We start from the raw sequence: 20,640 nt of genomic DNA, 5'->3' as shown, positions 1-20,640 counted from the left end.
TTTGAGTGTAAATGACTATTCCATGTAAATTATCACTTTTGGAACAAAAATAAGTGTGTTTAGAGACACTTTAATGCCTGAAATTGGTCGAAATAGAAGCTTCTGAATAGGAGAAAAAGTCTGTAATAATGGCAATTTTGGTCACATTGAGGCTTTAAAAAGTAGTTATTCAACATCAGACACATTCCAAATGACATTTTGAATCAATTTTTCTACAGTCCAAAAAATCAATTTTCTGATGAAAAAGGATGACCCGTGACCTGTCGAAATTTCTCCAGATGGTCAGAAATGGAAATTTTTTAATGTTTAATTTTTTGACTGCTAATGACTATTCCATGTAAATTATCACTTTTGGAACAAAAATAAGTGTGTTTAGAGTCACTTTAATGCCTGAAACTGGTCGAAATAGAAGCTTCTGAATAGGAGAAAAAGTCTGTAATAATGGCAATTTTGGTCACATTGAGGCTTTAAAAAGTAGTTATTCAACATCAGACACATTCCATATGACATTTTGAATCAATTTTTCTACAGTCCAAAAAATCAATTTTCTGATGAAAAACGATGACCCGTGACCTGTCGAAATTTCTCCAGATGGTCAGGATTGGAAATTTTTTAATGTTTAATTTTTTGAGTGTAAATGACTATTCCATGTAAATTATCACTTTTGGAACAAAAATAAGTGTGTTTAGAGTCACTTTAATGCCTGAAATTGGTCGAAATAGAAGCTTCTGAATAGGAGAAAAAGTCTGTAATAATGGCAATTTTGGTCACATTGAGGCTTTAAAAAGTAGTTATTCAACATCAGACACATTCCAAATGACATTTTGAATCAATTTTTCTACAGTCCAAAAAATCAATTTTCTGATGAAAAATGATGACCCGTGACCTGTCGAAATTTCTCCAGATGGTCAGAAATGGAAATTTTTTAATGTTTAATTTTTTGACTGCTAATGACTATTCCATGTAAATTATCACTTTTGGAACAAAAATAAGTGTGTTTAGAGTCACTTTAATGCCTGAAATTGGTCGAAATAGAAGCTTCTGAATAGGAGAAAAAGTCTGTAATAATGGCAATTTTGGTCATATTGAGGCTTTAAAAAGTAGTTATTCAACATCAGACACATTCCATATGACATTTTGAATCAAATTTTCTACAGTCCAAAAAATCAATTTTCTGATGAAAAACGATGACCCGTGACCTGTCGAAATTTCTCCAGATGGTCAGAAATGGAAATTTTTTAATGTTTAATTTTTTGACTGCTAATGACTATTCCCTGTAAATTATCACTTTTGGAACAAAAATAAGTGTGTTTAGAGTCACTTTAATGCCTGAAATTGGTCAAAATAGAAGCTTCTGAATAGGAGAAAAAGTCTGTAATAATGGCACTTTTGGTCACATTGAGGCTTTAAAAAGTAGTTATTCAACATCAGACACATTCCAAATGACATTTTGAATAAATTTTTCTACAGTCCAAAAAATCAATTTTCTGATGAAAAACGATGACCCGTGACCTGTCGAAATTTCTCCAGATGGTCAGAAATGGAAATTTTTTAATGTTTAATTTTTTGACTGCTAATGACTATTCCATGTAAATTATCACTTTTGGAACAAAAATAAGTGTGTATAGAGTCACTTTAATGCCTGAAATTGGTCGAAAAAGAAGCTTCTGAATAGGAGAAAAAGTCTGTAATAATGGCAATTTTGGTCACATTGAGGCTTTAAAAAGTAGTTATTCAAAATGAGGCACACTCCAAATGACATTTTAAATACATTTTTCTACAGTCCAAAAAATCAATTTTCTGATGAAAAACGATGACCCGTGACCTGTCGAAATTTCTCCAGATGGTCAGAAATGGAAATTTTTCAATGTTTAATTTTTTGACTGCTAATGACTATTCCATGTAAATTATCACTTTTGGAACAAAAATAAGTGTGTTTAGAGTGACTTTAATGTCTGAAATTGGTTGAAATAGAAGCTTCTGAATAGGAGAAAAAGTCTGTAATAATGGCAATTTTGGTCACATTGAGGCTTTAAAAAGTAGTTATTCAACATGAGGCACACTCCAAATGACATTGTAAATACATTTTTCTACAGTCCAAAAATTCCATTTTCTGATGAAAAACGTTGACCCGTGACCTGTCGAAATTTCTCCAGATGGTCAGAAATGGAAATTTTTTAATGTTTAATTTTTTGAGTGTAAATGACTATTCCATGTAAATTATCACTTTTGGAACAAAAATAAGTGTGATTATAGTCACTTTAATGCCTGAAATTGGTCGGAATAGAAGCTTCTGAATAGGAGAAAAAGTCTGTAATAATGGCAATTTTGGTCACATTGAGGCTTTAAAAAGTAGTTATTCAACATGAGGCACATTCCAAATGACATTTTGAATCAATTTTTCTACAGTAAAAAAAAATCAATTTTCTGATGAAAAACGATGACGTGACCTGTCGAAATTTCTCCAGATGGTCAGAAATGGAAATTTTTTAATGTTTAATTTTTTTAGTGTAAATGACTATTCCATGTAAATTATCACTTTTGTAACAAAAATAGGTGTGTTTAGAGTCACTTTAATGCCTGAAATTGGTCGAAATAGAAGCTTCTGAATAGGAGAAAAAGTCTGTAATAATGGCAATTTTGGTCACATTGAGGCTTTAAAAAGTAGTTATTCAACATGAGGTACATTCCAAATGACATTTTGAATCAATTTTTCTACAGTCCAAAAAATCAATTTTCTGATGAAAAACGATGACCCGTGATCTGTCGAAATTTCTCCAGATGGTCAGAAATGGAAATTTTGTAATGTTTAATTTTTTTAGTGTAAATAACTATTCAATGTAAATTATCACTTTTGGAACAAAAATAAGTGTGTTTAGAGTCACTTTAATGCCTGAAATTGGTCGAAATAGAAGCTTCTGAATAGGAGAAAAAGTCTGTAATAATGGCAATTTTGGTCACATTGAGGCTTTAAAAAGTAGTTATTCAGCATCAGGCACATTCCAAATGACATTTTGAATAAATTTTTCTACAGTCCAAAAAATCAATTTTCTGATGAAAAACGATGACCCGTGACCTGTCGAAATTTCTCCAGATGGTCAGAAATGGAAATTTTTCAATGTTTTAATTTTTTGACTGCTAATGACTATTCCATGTAAATTATCACTTTTGGAACAAAAATAAGTGTGTTTAGAGTCACTTTAATGCCTGAAATTGGTCAAAAGAGAAGCTTCTGAATAGGAGAAAAAGTCTGTAATAATGGCAATTTTGGTCACATTGAGGCTTTAAAAAGTAGTTATTCAACATGAGGCACACTCCAAATGACATTTTAAATACATTTTTCTACAGTCCAAAAAATCAATTTTCTGATGAAAAACGATGACCCGTGATCTGTCGAAATTTCTCCAGATGGTCAGAAATGGAAATTTTTTAATGTTTAATTTTTTGACTGCTAATGACTATTCCATGTAAATTATCACTTTTGGAATAAAAATAAGTGTGTTTAGAGTCACTTTAATGACTGAAATTGGTCAAAATAGAAGCTTCTGAATAGGAGAAAAAGTCTGTAATAATGGCAATTTTGGTCACATTGAGGCTTGAAAAAGTAGTTATTCAACATGAGGCACATTCCAAATGACATTTTGAATCAATTTTTCTACAGTCCAAAAAATCCATTTTCTGATGAAAAACGATGACCCGTGACCTGTCGAAATTTCTCCAGATGGTCAGAAATGGAAATTTTTTAATGTTTAATTTTTTGACTGCTAATGACTATTCCATGTAAATTATCACTTTTGGAACAAAAATAAGTGTGTTTAGAGTCACTTTAATGCCTGAAATTGGTCAAAATAGAAGCTTCTGAATAGGAGAAAAAGTCTGTAATAATGGCAATTTTGGTCACATTGAGGCTTTAAAAAGTAGTTATTCAACATCATGCACATTCCAAATGACATTTTGAATCAATTTTTCTACAGTCCAAAAAATCAATTTTCTGATGAAAAACGATGACCCGTGACCTGTCGAAATTTCTCCAGATGGTCAGAAATGGGAATTTTTTAATGTTTAATTTTTTGACTGCTAATGACTATTCCATGTAAATTAGCACTTTTGGAACAAAAATAAGTGTGTTTAGAGTCACTTTAATGCCTGAAATTGGTCAAAATAGATGCTTCTGAATAGGAGAAAAAGTCTGTAATAATGGCAATTTTGGTCACATTGAGGCTTTAAAAAGTAGTTATTCAACATGAGGCACACTCCAAATGACATTTTAAATACATTTTTCTACAGTCCAAAAAATCAATTTTCTGATGAAAAACGATGACACGTGACCTGTCGAAATTTCTCCAGATGGTCAGAAATGGAAATTTTGTAATGTTTAATTTTTTTAGTGTAAATGACTATTCCATGTAAATTATCACTTTTGGAACAAAAATAAGTGTGTTTAGAGTCACTTTAATGCCTGAAATTGGTCGAAATAGAAGCTTCTGAATAGGAGAAAAAGTCTGTAATAATGGCAATTTTGGTCACATTGAGGCTTTAAAAAGTAGTTATTCAAAATGAGGCACACTCCAAATGACATTTTAAATACATTTTTCTACAGTCCAAAAAATCAATTTTCTGATGAAAAACGATGACCCGTGACCTGTCGAAATTTCTCCAGATGGTCAGAAATGGAAATTTTTCAATGTTTAATTTTTTTAATGTAAATGACTATTCCATGTAAATTACCACTTTTGTAACAAAAATAGGTGTGTTTAGAGTCACTTTAATGCCTGAAATTGGTTGAAATAGAAGCTTCGGAATAAGAGAAAAAGTCTGTAATAATGGCAATTTTGGTCACATTGAGGCTTTAAAAAGTAGTTATTCAACATGAGGTACATTCCAAATGACATTTTGAATCAATTTTTCTACAGTCCAAAAAATCAATTTTCTGATGAAAAACGATGACCCGTGACCTGTCGAAATTTCTCCAGATGGTCAGAAATGGAAATTTTGTAATGTTTAATTTTTTGAGTGTAAATAACTATTCAATGTAAATTATCACTTTTGGAACAAAAATAAGTATGTTTAGAGACACTTTAATGCCTGAAATTGGTCGAAATAGAAGCTTCTGAATAGGAGAAAAAGTCTGTAATAATGGCAATTTTGGTCACATTGAGGCTTTAAAAAGTAGTTATTCAACATCAGACACATTCCAAATGACATTTTGAATCAATTTTTCTACAGTCCAAAAAATCCATTTTCTGATGAAAAACGATGACCCGTGACCTGTCGAAATTTCTCCAGATGGTCAGAAATGGAAATTTTTTAATGTTTAATTTTTTGACTGCTAATGACTATTCCATGTAAATTATCACTTTTGGAACAAAAATAAGTGTGTTTAGAGTCACTTTAATGCCTGAAATTGGTCGAAATAGAAGCTTCTGAATAGGAGAAAAAGTCTGTAATAATGGCAATTTTGGTCACATTGAGGCTTTAAAAAGTAGTTATTCAACATCAGACACATTCCAAATGACATTTTGAATCAATTTTTCTACAGTCCAAAAAATCAATTTTCTGATGAAAAACGATGACCCGTGACCTGTCGAAATTTTTCCAGATGGTCAGAAATGGAAATATTTTAATGTTTAATTTTTTGACTGCTAATGACTATTCCCTGTAAATTATCACTTTTGGAACAAAAATAAGTGTGTTTAGAGTCACTTTAATGCCTGAAATTGGTCGAAATAGAAGCTTCGGAATAGGAGAAAAAGTCTGTAATAATGGCAATTTTGGTCACATTGAGGCTTTAAAAAGTAGTTATTCAAAATCAGACACATTCCAAATGACATTTTGAATCAATTTTTCTACAGTCCAAAAAATCAATTTTCTGATGAAAAACGATGACCCGTGACCTGTCGAAATTTCTCCAGATGGTCAGGATTGGAAATTTTTTAATGTTTAATTTTTTGACTGCTAATGACTATTCCATGTAAATTATCACTTTTGGAACAAAAATAAGTGTGTTTAGAGTCACTTTAATGCCTGAAATTGGTCGAAATAGAAGCTTCTGAATAGGAGAAAAAGTCTGTAATAATGGCAATTTTGGTCACATTGAGGCTTTAAAAAGTAGTTATTCAACATCAGACACATTCCATATGACATTTTGAATCAATTTTTCTACAGTCCAAAAAATCAATTTTCTGATGAAAAACGATGACCCGTGACCTGTCGAAATTTCTCCAGATGGTCAGAAATGGAAATTTTTTAATGTTTAATTTTTTGACTGCTAATGACTATTCCCTGTAAATTATCACTTTTGGAACAAAAATAAGTGTGTTTAGAGTCACTTTAATGCCTGAAATTGGTCGAAATAGAAGCTTCTGAATAGGAGAAAAAGTCTGTAATAATGGCAATTTTGGTCACATTGAGACTTTAAAAAGTAGTTATTCAACATGAGGCACATTCCAAATGACATTTTGAATCAACTTTTCTACAGTCCAAAAAATCAATTTTCTGATGAAAAACGATGACCCGTGACCTGTCGAAATTTCTCCAGATGGTCAGAAATGGAAATTTTTTAATGTTTAATTTTTTGACTGCTAATGACTATTCCATGTAAATTATCACTTTTGGAACAAAAATAAGTGTGTTTAGAGTCACTTTAATGCCTGAAATTGGTCGAAATAGAAGCTTCTGAATAGGAGAAAAAGTCTGTAATAATGGCAATTTTGGTCACATTGAGGCTTTAAAAAGTAGTTATTCAACATCAGACACATTCCAAATGACATTTTGAATCAATTTTTCTACAGTCCAAAAAATCCATTTTCTGATGAAAAACGATGACCCGTGACCTGTCGAAATTTCTCCAGATGGTCAGAAATGGAAATTTTTTAATGTTTAATTTTTTGACTGCTAATGACTATTCCATGTAAATTATCACTTTTGGAACAAAAATAAGTGTGTTTAGAGTCACTTTAATGCCTGAAATTGGTCGAAATAGAAGCTTCTGAATAGGAGAAAAAGTCTGTAATAATGGCAATTTTGGTCACATTGAGGCTTTAAAAAGTAGTTATTCAACATCAGACACATTCCAAATGACATTTTGAATCAATTTTTCTACAGTCCAAAAAATCAATTTTCTGATGAAAAACGATGACCCGTGACCTGTCGAAATTTCTCCAGATGGTCAGAAATGGAAATATTTTAATGTTTAATTTTTTGACTGCTAATGACTATTCCCTGTAAATTATCACTTTTGGAACAAAAATAAGTGTGTTTAGAGTCACTTTAATGCCTGAAATTGGTCGAAATAGAAGCTTCGGAATAGGAGAAAAAGTCTGTAATAATGGCAATTTTGGTCACATTGAGGCTTTAAAAAGTAGTTATTCAAAATCAGACACATTCCAAATGACATTTTGAATCAATTTTTCTACAGTCCAAAAAATAAATTTTCTGATGAAAAACGATGACCCGTGACCTGTCGAAATTTCTCCAGATGGTCAGGATTGGAAATTTTTTAATGTTTAATTTTTTGACTGCTAATGACTATTCCATGTAAATTATCACTTTTGGAACAAAAATAAGTGTGTTTAGAGTCACTTTAATGTCTGAAATTGGTTAAAATAGAAGCTTCTGAATAGGAGAAAAAGTCTGTAATAAGGGCAATTTTGGTCACATTGAGGCTTTAAAAAGTAGTTATTCAACATAAGGCACACTCCAAATGACATTGTAAATACATTTTTCTACAGTCCAAAAATTCAATTTTCTGATGAAAAACGATGACCCGTGACCTGTCGAAATTTCTCCAGATGGTCAGAAATGGAAATTTTTTAATGTTTAATTTTTTTAGTGTAAATGACTATTCCATGTAAATTACCACTTTTGTAACAAAAATAGGTGTGTTTAGAGTCACTTTAATGCCTGAAATTGGTTGAAATAGAAGCTTCGGAATAAGAGAAAAAGTCTGTAATAATGGCAATTTTGGTCACATTGAGGCTTTAAAAAGTAGTTATTCAACATGAGGTACATTCCAAATGACATTTTGAATCAATTTTTCTACAGTCCAAAAAATCAATTTTCTGATGAAAAACGATGACCCGTGACCTGTCGAAATTTCTCCAGATGGTCAGAAATGGAAATTTTGTAATGTTTAATTTTTTGAGTGTAAATAACTATTCAATGTAAATTATCACTTTTGGAACAAAAATAAGTGTGTTTAGAGACACTTTAATGCCTGAAATTGGTCGAAATAGAAGCTTCTGAATAGGAGAAAAAGTCTGTAATAATGGCAATTTTGGTCACATTGAGGCTTTAAAAAGTAGTTATTCAACATCAGACACATTCCAAATGACATTTTGAATCAATTTTTCTACAGCCCAAAAAATCAATTTTCTGATGAAAAACGATGACCCGTGACCTGTCGAAATTTCTCCAGATGGTCAGAATTGGAAATTTTTTAATGTTTAATTTTTTGACTGCTAATGACTATTCCCTGTAAATTATCACTTTTGGAACAAAAATAAGTGTGTTTAGAGTCACTTTAATGCCTGAAATTGGTCGAAATAGAAGCTTCTGAATAGGAGAAAAAGTCTGTAATAATGGCAATTTTGGTCACATTGAGACTTTAAAAAGTAGTTATTCAACATGAGGCACATTCCAAATGACATTTTGAATCAACTTTTCTACAGTCCAAAAAATCAATTTTCTGATGAAAAACGATGACCCGTGACCTGTCGAAATTTCTCCAGATGGTCAGAAATGGAAATTTTTTAATGTTTAATTTTTTGACTGCTAATGACTATTCCATGTAAATTATCACTTTTGGAACAAAAATAAGTGTGTTTAGAGTCACTTTAATGCCTGAAATTGGTCGAAATAGAAGCTTCTGAATAGGAGAAAAAGTCTGTAATAATGGCAATTTTGGTCACATTGAGGCTTTAAAAAGTAGTTATTCAACATCAGACACATTCCATATGACATTTTGAATCAATTTTTCTACAGTCCAAAAAATCAATTTTCTGATGAAAAACGATGACCCGTGACCTGTCGAAATTTCTCCAGATGGTCAGAAATGGAAATTTTGTAATGTTTAATTTTTTTAGTGTAAATAACTATTCAATGTAAATTATCACTTTTGGAACAAAAATAAGTGTGTTTAGAGTCACTTTAATGCCTGAAATTGGTCGAAATAGAAGCTTCTGAATAGGAGAAAAAGTCTGTAATAATGGCAATTTTGGTCACATTGAGGCTTTAAAAAGTAGTTATTCAACATCAGACACATTCCAAATGACATTTTGAATCAATTTTTCTACAGTCCAAAAAATCCATTTTCTGATGAAAAACGATGACCCGTGACCTGTCGAAATTTCTCCAGATGGTCAGAAATGGAAATTTTTTAATGTTTAATTTTTTGACTGCTAATGACTATTCCATGTAAATTATCACTTTTGGAACAAAAATAAGTGTGTTTAGAGTCACTTTAATGCCTGAAATTGGTCGAAATAGAAGCTTCGGAATAGGAGAAAAAGTCTGTAATAATGGCAATTTTGGTCACATTGAGGCTTTAAAAAGTAGTTATTCAAAATCAGACACATTCCAAATGACATTTTGAATCAATTTTTCTACAGTCCAAAAAATCAATTTTCTGATGAAAAACGATGACCCGTGACCTGTCGAAATTTCTCCAGATGGTCAGGATTGGAAATTTTTTAATGTTTAATTTTTTGACTGCTAATGACTATTCCATGTAAATTATCACTTTTGGAACAAAAATAAGTGTGTTTAGAGTCACTTTAATGCCTGAAATTGGTCGAAATAGAAGCTTCTGAATAGGAGAAAAAGTCTGTAATAATGGCAATTTTGGTCACATTGAGGCTTTAAAAAGTAGTTATTCAACATCAGACACATTCCATATGACATTTTGAATCAATTTTTCTACAGTCCAAAAAATCACTTTTCTGATGAAAAACGATGACCCGTGACCTGTCGAAATTTCTCCAGATGGTCAGAAATGGAAATTTTTTAATGTTTAATTTTTTGACTGCTAATGACTATTCCCTGTAAATTATCACTTTTGGAACAAAAATAAGTGTGTTTAGAGTCACTTTAATGCCTGAAATTGGTCGAAATAGAAGCTTCTGAATAGGAGAAAAAGTCTGTAATAATGGCAATTTTGGTCACATTGAGACTTTAAAAAGTAGTTATTCAACATGAGGCACATTCCAAATGACATTTTGAATCAACTTTTCTACAGTCCAAAAAATCAATTTTCTGATGAAAAACGATGACCCGTGACCTGTCGAAATTTCTCCAGATGGTCAGAAATGGAAATTTTTCAATGTTTAATTTTTTGACTGCTAATGACTATTCCATGTAAATTATCACTTTCGGAACAAAAATAAGTGTGTTTAGAGTCACTTTAATGTCTGAAATTGGTTAAAATAGAAGCTTCTGAATAGGAGAAAAAGTCTGTAATAAGGGCAATTTTGGTCACATTGAGGCTTTAAAAAGTAGTTATTCAACATAAGGCACACTCCAAATGACATTGTAAATACATTTTTCTACAGTCCAAAAATTCAATTTTCTGATGAAAAACGATGACCCGTGACATGTCGAGATTTCTCCAGATGGTCAGAAATGGAAATTTTTTAATGTTTAATTTTTTTAGTGTAAATGACTATTCCATGTAAATTACCACTTTTGTAACAAAAATAGGTGTGTTTAGAGTCACTTTAATGCCTGAAATTGGTCGAAATAGAAGCTTCTGAATAAGAGAAAAAGTCTGTAATAATGGCAATTTTGGTCACATTGAGGCTTTAAAAAGTAGTTATTCAACATGAGGTACATTCCAAATGACATTTTGAATCAATTTTTCTACAGTCCAAAAAATCAATTTTCTGATGAAAAACGATGACCCGTGACCTGTCGAAATTTCTCCAGATGGTCAGAAATGGAAATTTTGTAATGTTTAATTTTTTGAGTGTAAATAACTATTCAATGTAAATTATCACTTTTGGAACAAAAATAAGTGTGTTTAGAGTCACTTTAATGCCTGAAATTGGTCGAAATAGAAGCTTCTGAATAGGAGAAAAAGTCTGTAATAATGGCAATTTTGGTCACATTGAGGCTTTAAAAAGTAGTTATTCAACATGAGGCACATTCCAAATGACATTTTGAATCAATTTTTCTACAGTCCAAAAAATCAATTTTCTGATGAAAAACGATGACCCGTGACCTGTCGAAATTTCTCCAGATGGTCAGGATTGGAAATTTTTTAATGTTTAATTTTTTGAGTGTAAATGACTATTCCATGTAAATTATCACTTTTGGAACAAAAATAAGTGTGTTTAGAGACACTTTAATGCCTGAAATTGGTCGAAATAGAAGCTTCTGAATAGGAGAAAAAGTCTGTAATAATGGCAATTTTGGTCACATTGAGGCTTTAAAAAGTAGTTATTCAAAATGAGGCACACTCCAAATGACATTTTGAATCAATTTTTCTACAGTCCAAAAAATCAATTTTCTGATGAAAAACGATGACCCGTGACCTGTCGAAATTTCTCCAGATGGTCAGAAATGGAAATTTTTTAATGTTTAATTTTTTGACTGCTAATGACTATTCCATGTAAATTATCACTTTTGGAACAAAAATAAGTGTGTTTAGAGTCACTTTAATGCCTGAAATTGGTCGAAATAGAAGGTTCTGAATAGGAGAAAAAGTCTGTAATAATGGCAATTTTGGTCACATTGAGGCTTTAAAAAGTAGTTATTCAAAATGAGGCACACTCCAAATGACATTTTAAATACATTTTTCTACAGTCCAAAAAATCAATTTTCTGATGAAAAACGATGACCCGTGACCTGTCGAAATTTCTCCAGATGGTCAGAAATGGAAATTTTTCAATGTTTAATTTTTTGACTGCTAATGACTATTCCATGTAAATTATCACTTTCGGAACAAAAATAAGTGTGTTTAGAGTCACTTTAATGTCTGAAATTGGTTAAAATAGAAGCTTCTGAATAGGAGAAAAAGTCTGTAATAAGGGCAATTTTGGTCACATTGAGGCTTTAAAAAGTAGTTATTCAACATAAGGCACACTCCAAATGACATTGTAAATACATTTTTCTACAGTCCAAAAATTCAATTTTCTGATGAAAAACGATGACCCGTGACATGTCGAAATTTCTCCAGATGGTCAGAAATGGAAATTTTTTAATGTTTAATTTTTTTAGTGTAAATGACTATTCCATGTAAATTACCACTTTTGTAACAAAAATAGGTGTGTTTAGAGTCACTTTAATGCCTGAAATTGGTCGAAATAGAAGCTTCTGAATAAGAGAAAAAGTCTGTAATAATGGCAATTTTGGTCACATTGAGGCTTTAAAAAGTAGTTATTCAACATGAGGTACATTCCAAATGACATTTTGAATCAATTTTTCTACAGTCCAAAAAATCAATTTTCTGATGAAAAACGATGACCCGTGACCTGTCGAAATTTCTCCAGATGGTCAGAAATGGAAATTTTGTAATGTTTAATTTTTTGAGTGTAAATAACTATTCAATGTAAATTATCACTTTTGGAACAAAAATAAGTGTGTTTAGAGTCACTTTAATGCCTGAAATTGGTCGAAATAGAAGCTTCTGAATAGGAGAAAAAGTCTGTAATAATGGCAATTTTGGTCACATTGAGGCTTTAAAAAGTAGTTATTCAACATGAGGCACATTCCAAATGACATTTTGAATCAATTTTGCTACAGTCCAAAAAATCAATTTTCTGATGAAAAACGATGACCCGTGACCTGTCGAAATTTCTCCAGATGGTCAGGATTGGAAATTTTTTAATGTTTAATTTTTTGAGTGTAAATGACTATTCCATGTAAATTATCACTTTTGGAACAAAAATAAGTGTGTTTAGAGACACTTTAATGCCTGAAATTGGTCGAAATAGAAGCTTCTGAATAGGAGAAAAAGTCTGTAATAATGGCAATTTTGGTCACATTGAGGCTTTAAAAAGTAGTTATTCAAAATGAGGCACACTCCAAATGACATTTTAAATACATTTTTCTACAGTCCAAAAAATCAATTTTCTGATGAAAAACGATGACCCGTGACCTGTCGAAATTTCTCCAGATGGTCAGAAATGGAAATTTTTTAATGTTTAATTTTTTGACTGCTAATGACTATTCCATGTAAATTATCACTTTTGGAACAAAAATAAGTGTGTTTAGAGTCACTTTAATGCCTGAAATTGGTCGAAATAGAAGCTTCTGAATAGGAGAAAAAGTCTGTAATAATGGCAATTTTGGTCACATTGAGGCTTTAAAAAGTAGTTATTCAACATCAGACACATTCCATATGACATTTTGAATCAATTTTTCTACAGTCCAAAAAATCAATTTTCTGATGAAAAACGATGACCCGTGACCTGTCGAAATTTCTCCAGATGGTCAGAAATGGAAATTTTTTAATGTTTAATTTTTTGACTGCTAATGACTATTCCCTGTAAATTATCACTTTTGGAACAAAAATAAGTGTGTTTAGAGTCACTTTATTTCCTGAAATTGGTCGAAATAGAAGCTTCTGAATAGGAGAAAAAGTCTGTAATAATGGCAATTTTGGTCACATTGAGGCTTTAAAAAGTAGTTATTCAACATGAGGCACATTCCAAATGACATTTTGAATCAACTTTTCTACAGTCCAAAAAATCAATTTTCTGATGAAAAACGATGACCCGTGACCTGTCGAAATTTCTCCAGATGGTCAGAAATGGAAATTTTTTAATGTTTAATTTTTTTAGTGTAAATGACTATTCCATGTAAATTACCACTTTTGTAACAAAAATAGGTGTGTTTAGAGTCACTTTAATGCCTGAAATTGGTCAAAATAGAAGCTTCTGAATAGGAGAAAAAGTCTGTAATAATGGCAATTTTGGTCACATTGAGGCTTTAAAAAGTAGTTATTCAAAAGGAGGCACACTCCAAATGACATTTTAAATACATTTTTCTACAGTCCAAAAAATCAATTTTCTGATGAAAAACGATGACACGTGACCTGTCAAAATTTCTCCAGATGGTCAGAAATGGAAATTTTTTAATGTTTAATTTTTTGACTGCTAATGACTATTCCCTGTAAATTATCACTTTTGGAACAAAAATAAGTGTGTTTAGAGTCACTTTAATGCCTGAAATTGGTCGAAATAGAAGCTTCTGAATAGGAGAAAAAGTCTGTAATAATGGCAATTTTGGTCACATTGAGGCTTTAAAAAGTAGTTATTCAACATGAGGCACATTCCAAATGACATTTTGAATCAACTTTTCTACAGTCCAAAAAATCAATTTTCTGATGAAAAACGATGACCCGTGACCTGTCGAAATTTCTCCAGATGGTCAGAAATGGAAATTTTTTAATGTTTAATTTTTTTAGTGTAAATGACTATTCCATGTAAATTACCACTTTTGTAACAAAAATAGGTGTGTTTAGAGTCACTTTAATGCCTGAAATTGGTCAAAATAGAAGCTTCTGAATAGGAGAAAAAGTCTGTAATAATGGCAATTTTGGTCACATTGAGGCTTTAAAAAGTAGTTATTCAAAAGGAGGCACACTCCAAATGACATTTTAAATACATTTTTCTACAGTCCAAAAAATCAATTTTCTGATGAAAAACGATGACACGTGACCTGTCAAAATTTCTCCAGATGGTCAGAAATGGAAATTTTTTAATGTTTAATTTTTTTAGTGTAAATGACTATTCCATGTAAATGATCACTTTTGGAACAAAAATAGGTGTGTTTAGAGTCACTTTAATGCCTGAAATTGGTCGAAATAGAAGCTTCTGAATAGGAGAAAAAGTCTGTAATAATGGCAATTTTGGTCACATTGAGGCTTTAAAAAGTAGTTATTCAACATGAGGCACATTCCAAATGACATTTTGAATCAATTTTTCTACAGTCCAAAAAATCAATTTTCTGATGAAAAACGATGACCCGTGACCTGTCGAAATTTCTCCAGATGGTCAGAAATGGAAATTTTGTAATGTTTAATTTTTTGAGTGTAAATAACTATTCAATGTAAATTATCACTTTTGGAACAAAAATAAGTGTGTTTAGAGTCACTTTAATGCCTGAAATTGGTCGAAATAGAAGCTTCTGAATAGGAGAAAAAGTCTGTAATAATGGCAATTTTGGTCACATTGAGGCTTTAAAAAGTAGTTATTCAACATGAGGCACACTCCAAATGACATTTTAAATAAATTTTTCTACAGTCCAAAAAATCAATTTTCTGATGAAAAACGATGACCCGTGACCTGTCGAAATTTCTCCAGATGGTCAGAAATGGAAATTTTGTAATGTTTAATTTTTTGAGTGTAAATAACTATTCAATGTAAATTATCACTTTTGGAACAAAAATAAGTGTGTTTAGAGTCACTTTAATGCCTGAAATTGGTCGAAATAGAAGCTTCTGAATAGGAGAAAAAGTCTGTAATAATGGCAATTTTGGTCACATTGAGGCTTTAAAAAGTAGTTATTCAACATCAGGCACATTCCAAATGACATTTTGAATCAATTTTTCTACAGTCCAAAAAATCAATTTTCTGATGAAAAACGATGACCCGTGACCTGTCGAAATTTCTCCAGATAGTCAGAAATGGGAATTTTTTAATGTTTAATTTTTTGACTACTAATGACTATTCCATGTAAATTAGCACTTTTGGAACAAAAATAAGTGTGTTTAGAGTCTCTTTAATGCCTGAAATTGGTCAAAATAGAAGCTTCTGAATAGGAGAAAAAGTCTGTAATAATGGCAATTTTGGTCACATTGAGGCTTTAAAAAGTAGTTATTCAACATGAGGCACACTCCAAATGACATTTTAAATACATTTTTCTACAGTCCAAAAAATCAATTTTCTGATGAAAAACGATGACACGTGACCTGTCAAAATTTCTCCAGATGGTCAGAAATGGAAATTTTTTAATGTTTAATTTTTTTAGTGTAAATGACTATTCCATGTAAATGATCACTTTTGGAACAAAAATAGGTGTGTTTAGAGTCACTTTAATGCCTGAAATTGGTCGAAATAGAAGCTTCTGAATAGGAGAAAAAGTCTGTAATAATGGCAATTTTGGTCACATTGAGGCTTTAAAAAGTAGTTATTCAACATGAGGTACATTCCAAATGACATTTTGAATCAATTTTTCTACAGTCCAAAAAATCAATTTTCTGATGAAAAACGATGACCCGTGATCTGTCGAAATTTCTCCAGATGGTCAGAAATGGAAATTTTTTTAATGTTTAATTTTTTGAGTGTAAATGACTATTCCATGTAAATTATCACTTTTGGAACAAAAATAAGTGTGTTTAGAGTCACTTTAATGCCTGAAATTGGTCGAAATAGAAGCTTCTGAATAGGAGAAAAAGTCTGTAATAATGGCAATTTTGGTCACATTGAGGCTTTAAAAAGTAGTTATTCAACATCAGACACATTCCAAATAACATTTTGAATCAATTTTTCTACAGTCCAAAAAATCAATTTTCTGATGAAAAACGATGACCCGTGACCTGTCGAAATTTCTCCAGATGGTCAGAAATGGAAATTTTTTAATGTTTAATTTTTTGACTGCTAATGACTATTCCCTGTAAATTATCACTTTTGAAACAAAAATAAGTGTGTTTAGAGTCACTTTAATGCCTGAAATTGGTCGAAATAGAAGCTTCTGAATAGGAGAAAAAGTCTGTAATAATGGCAATTTTGGTCACATTGAGGCTTTAAAAAGTAGTTATTCAACATGAGGCACATTCCAAATGACATTTTGAATCAACTTTTCTACAGTCCAAAAAATCAATTTTCTGATGAAAAACGATGACCCGTGACCTGTCGAAATTTCTCCAGATGGTCAGAAATGGAAATTTTGTAATGTTTAATTTTTTGAGTGTAAATAACTATTCAATGTAAATTATCACTTTTGGAACAAAAATAAGTGTGTTTAGAGTCACTTTAATGCCTGAAATTGGTCGAAATAGAAGCTTCTGAATAGGAGAAAAAGTCTGTAATAATGGCAATTTTGGTCACATTGAGGCTTTAAAAAGTAGTTATTCAACATGAGGCACACTCCAAATGACATTTTAAATAAATTTTTCTACAGTCCAAAAAATCAATTTTCTGATGAAAAACGATGACCCGTGATCTGTCGAAATTTTTCCCGATGGTCAGAAATGGAAATTTTTTAATGTTTAATTTTTTGACTGCTAATGACTATTCCATGTAAATTATCACTTTTGGAACAAAAATAAGTGTGTTTAGAGTCACTTTAATGCCTGAAATTGGTCAAAATAGAAGCTTCTGAATAGGAGAAAAAGTCTGTAATAATGGCAATTTTGGTCACATTGAGGCTTTAAAAAGTAGTTATTCAACATCAGGCACATTCCAAATGACATTTTGAATCAATTTTTCTACAGTCCAAAAAATCAATTTTCTGATGAAAAACGATGACCCGTGACCTGTCGAAATTTCTCCAGATAGTCAGAAATGGGAATTTTTTAATGTTTAATTTTTTGACTGCTAATGACTATTCCATGTAAATTAGCACTTTTGGAACAAAAATAAGTGTGTTTAGAGTCTCTTTAATGCCTGAAATTGGTCAAAATAGAAGCTTCTGAATAGGAGAAAAAGTCTGTAATAATGGCAATTTCGGTCACATTGAGGCTTTAAAAAGTAGTTATTCAACATGAGGCACACTCCAAATGACATTTTAAATACATTTTTCTACAGTCCAAAAAATCAATTTTCTGATGAAAAACGATGACACGTGACCTGTCAAAATTTCTCCAGATGGTCAGAAATGGAAATTTTTTAATGTTTAATTTTTTTAGTGTAAATGACTATTCCATGTAAATGATCACTTTTGGAACAAAAATAGGTGTGTTTAGAGTCACTTTAATTCCTGAAATTGGTCGAAATAGAAGCTTTTGAATAGGAGAAAAAGTCTGTAATAATGGCAATTTTGGTCACATTGAGGCTTTAAAAAGTAGTTATTCAACATGAGGTACATTCCAAATGACATTTTGAATCAATTTTTCTACAGTCCAAAAAATCAATTTTCTGATGAAAAACGATGACCCGTGATCTGTCGAAATTTCTCCAGATGGTCAGAAATGGAAATTTTTTTAATGTTTAATTTTTTGAGTGTAAATGACTATTCCATGTAAATTATCACTTTTGGAACAAAAATAAGTGTGTTTAGAGTCACTTTAATGCCTGAAATTGGTCGAAATAGAAGCTTCTGAATAGGAGAAAAAGTCTGTAATAATGGCAATTTTGGTCACATTGAGGCTTTAAAAAGTAGTTATTCAACATCAGACACATTCCAAATGACATTTTGAATCAATTTTTCTACAGTCCAAAAAATCAATTTTCTGATGAAAAACGATGACCTGTGACCTGTCGAAATTTCTCCAGATGGTCAGAAATGGAAATTTTGTAATGTTTAATTTTTTGACTGCTAATGACTATTCCCTGTAAATTATCACTTTTGGAACAAAAATAAGTGTGTTTAGAGTCACTTTAATGCCTGAAATTGGTCGAAATAGAAGCTTCTGAATAGGAGAAAAAGTCTGTAATAATGGCAATTTTGGTCACATTGAGGCTTTAAAAAGTAGTTATTCAACATGAGGTACATTCCAAATGACATTTTGAATCAATTTTTCTACAGTCCAAAAAATCAATTTTCTGATGAAAAACGATGACCCGTGATCTGTCGAAATTTCTCCAGATGGTCAGAAATGGAAATTTTTTTAATGTTTAATTTTTTGAGTGTAAATGACTATTCCATGTAAATTATCACTTTTGGAACAAAAATAAGTGTGTTTAGAGTCACTTTAATGCCTGAAATTGGTCGAAATAGAAGCTTCTGAATAGGAGAAAAAGTCTGTAATAATGGCAATTTTGGTCACATTGAGGCTTTAAAAAGTAGTTATTCAACATCAGACACATTCCAAATAACATTTTGAATCAATTTTTCTACAGTCCAAAAAATCAATTTTCTGATGAAAAACGATGACCCGTGACCTGTCGAAATTTCTCCAGATGGTCAGAAATGGAAATTTTTTAATGTTTAATTTTTTGACTGCTAATGACTATTCCCTGTAAATTATCACTTTTGGAACAAAAATAAGTGTGTTTAGAGTCACTTTAATGCCTGAAATTGGTCGAAATAGAAGCTTCTGAATAGGAGAAAAAGTCTGTAATAATGGCAATTTTGGTCACATTGAGGCTTTAAAAAGTAGTTATTCAACATGAGGCACATTCCAAATGACATTTTGAATCAACTTTTCTACAGTCCAAAAAATCAATTTTCTGTTGAAAAACGATGACCCGTGACCTGTCGAAATTTCTCCAGATGGTCAGAAATGGAAATTTTGTAATGTTTAATTTTGTGAGTGTAAATAACTATTCAATGTAAATTATCACTTTTGGAACAAAAATAAGTGTGTTTAGAGTCACTTTAATGCCTGAAATTGGTCGAAATAGAAGCTTCTGAATAGGAGAAAAAGTCTGTAATAATGGCAATTTTGGTCACATTGAGGCTTTAAAAAGTAGTTATTCAACATGAGGCACACTCCAAATGACATTTTAAATAAATTTTTCTACAGTCCAAAAAATCAATTTTCTGATGAAAAACGATGACCCGTGATCTGTCGAAATTTTTCCCGATGGTCAGAAATGGAAATTTTTTAATGTTTAATTTTTTGACTGCTAATGACTATTCCATGTAAATTATCACTTTTGGAACAAAAATAAGTGTGTTTAGAGTCACTTTAATGCCTGAAATTGGTCAAAATAGAAGCTTCTGAATAGGAGAAAAAGTCTGTAATAATGGCAATTTTGGTCACATTGAGGCTTTAAAAAGTAGTTATTCAACATCAGGCACATTCCAAATGACATTTTAAATACATTTTTCTACAGTCCAAAAAATCAATTTTCTGATGAAAAACGATGACACGTGACCTGTCAAAATTTCTCCAGATGGTCAGAAATGGAAATTTTTTAATGTTTAATTTTTTTAGTGTAAATGACTATTCCATGTAAATGATCACTTTTGGAACAAAAATAGGTGTGTTTAGAGTCACTTTAATTCCTGAAATTGGTCGAAATAGAAGCTTCTGAATAGGAGAAAAAGTCTGTAATAATGGCAATTTTGGTCACATTGAGGCTTTAAAAAGTAGTTATTCAACATGAGGTACATTCCAAATGACATTTTGAATCAATTTTTCTACAGTCCAAAAAATCAATTTTCTGATGAAAAACGATGACCCGTGATCTGTCGAAATTTCTCCAGATGGTCAGAAATGGAAATTTTTTTAATGTTTAATTTTTTGAGTGTAAATGACTATTCCATGTAAATTATCACTTTTGGAACAAAAATAAGTGTGTTTAGAGTCACTTTAATGCCTGAAATTGGTCAAAATAGAAGCTTCTGAATAGGAGAAAAAGTCTGTAATAATGGCAATTTTGGTCACATTGAGGCTTTAAAAAGTAGTTATTCAACATCAGGCACATTCCAAATGACATTTTAAATACATTTTTCTACAGTCCAAAAAATCAATTTTCTGATGAAAAACGATGACACGTGACCTGTCAAAATTTCTCCAGATGGTCAGAAATG

Source organism: Triturus cristatus, chromosome 9 (genome assembly GCF_964204655.1).
Source record: "Triturus cristatus chromosome 9, aTriCri1.1, whole genome shotgun sequence".
Taxonomy (NCBI): domain Eukaryota; kingdom Metazoa; phylum Chordata; class Amphibia; order Caudata; family Salamandridae; genus Triturus; species Triturus cristatus.
The sequence above is the reverse complement of the archived record's forward strand: the minus strand, read 5'-3'. Positions refer to the sequence as shown.